Source organism: Neomonachus schauinslandi, chromosome 9, assembly GCF_002201575.2.
Source record: "Neomonachus schauinslandi chromosome 9, ASM220157v2, whole genome shotgun sequence".
NCBI classification, from domain to species: Eukaryota; Metazoa; Chordata; class Mammalia; order Carnivora; family Phocidae; genus Neomonachus; species Neomonachus schauinslandi.
The window spans coordinates 126,659,272-126,660,714 of record NC_058411.1 but is presented as its reverse complement, the minus strand read 5'-3'; positions in this window follow the sequence as shown (position 1 = coordinate 126,660,714).

Genomic DNA, 1,443 nt, shown 5'->3' with positions numbered 1-1,443 from the left:
GGCCCGGGGGCAGGACCAGCTCGGGGGAGGGAGCCGGCAGCCGGGGGCCGCCCCCCCCCCCCCCCCCCCCCCCCCGCTGCCTCCCCTCCCCCGCCCGGGACTGCCCCGCCCCCGCCCCCGCTCCGAGGCTGAGCCGCCCCTCCCCCGGGGCTGCCCCGGCTCCCGGCTCCCGGCTCCCGGCTCCCGGCTCCCGGCTGCCGGCTCCCTCCCCCGAGCTGGTCCTGCCCCCGGGCCCCCGCCCCTTGCCTGGGGCCTTCACCGCCAGCCAGCAACCTTGACTGCCCAGTTTGCAAAGCCAGTCCAACACCTCCGAGGAGTTTCTTAATTCCTTGCAGGAGAAAACTATTTGCAGGGCACCCCATGGCCAGTGCCCCTCTCCTGAGCCCCTTCTCACTTCCTTCTGCTATTTCTATTTCCATGGACAAGAATCATTTGCATTATCCCTTTGGAAAATTTACACAGTTTAAAAATAACTCAAAGACCACGAATGACACACATAAGGCAGGACAGCCAATAACCTGTTCTGCCCATTTCAAATTTTTTCTGATGACTGTAATGTGCCTATTTTTGCTGATAAGGAATACTTTCATTGATTAAATGTTCAGGCTTGTACTCAACTTGAACTAGCATAGTTCAATGACAGCCAGCTGTTTCTCTAGTATTTCTTCTTCTTGGCATGTTTCAAGGTGTTTTTTACAGGAGAGGTGTGGAGCAGGGGTGGTTTGAAAATGCCAATGGCCTTGGAGCCCAAAGGTCTGTGGTCAGTCAACTAGTGCTTGCTCTCTGATTGGCAGCTCTGAAATTGGCCCTTGAGGACAGCTGCCCAAGCTGCATCCTCAGTCCTTCTGGACCCAAGGGTCTGGGGAGGGGGAGGGGGAGGGGGTGTGGGGGGAGTGTGTGGGGGGGTTGTTGATGTTTTTTTATGGCAGTCACATGGTGACCAACAAAGAATAACCAGATCCCAAGGAAGAGGTAAGCCATTAAAGATGTTATCACCAGTCCTTACTCAAACCAAGACATCACAAGAATGATAAAGCCACAAGCTCCCTGGTCAGTTCTAAATGAAAGACTGTATGGTGATTAACATAACATAATAAAATAAAATTTAAAAAAAAAGACTATTGGGGGAGGCCCACACTGGCAACCCTATCCGGACCCCTCTCACTCCGGAGAGTTTTTTCTGGATCCTTGCTCAATAAAACTCTGTCCCTCCACCCCCCCACCCCCACTCTGACACCCAGGGCAGGGTAGTCTGGTTTGTTCCCTTATCTCTGATGTCCTTATACCTCAGCATTTCTGGGATTTCTGTGAGCCTAATCCATTGCCCCCTACCTATCTCTCCTTAACTAGCCCTGCCTGTCCCTTACTCAGTACCTGAATACATGTTCCTTCAGAAAAATAATTAAGAATTTTAGACTGAAAAGTACCCTGTTTCTCATTAAA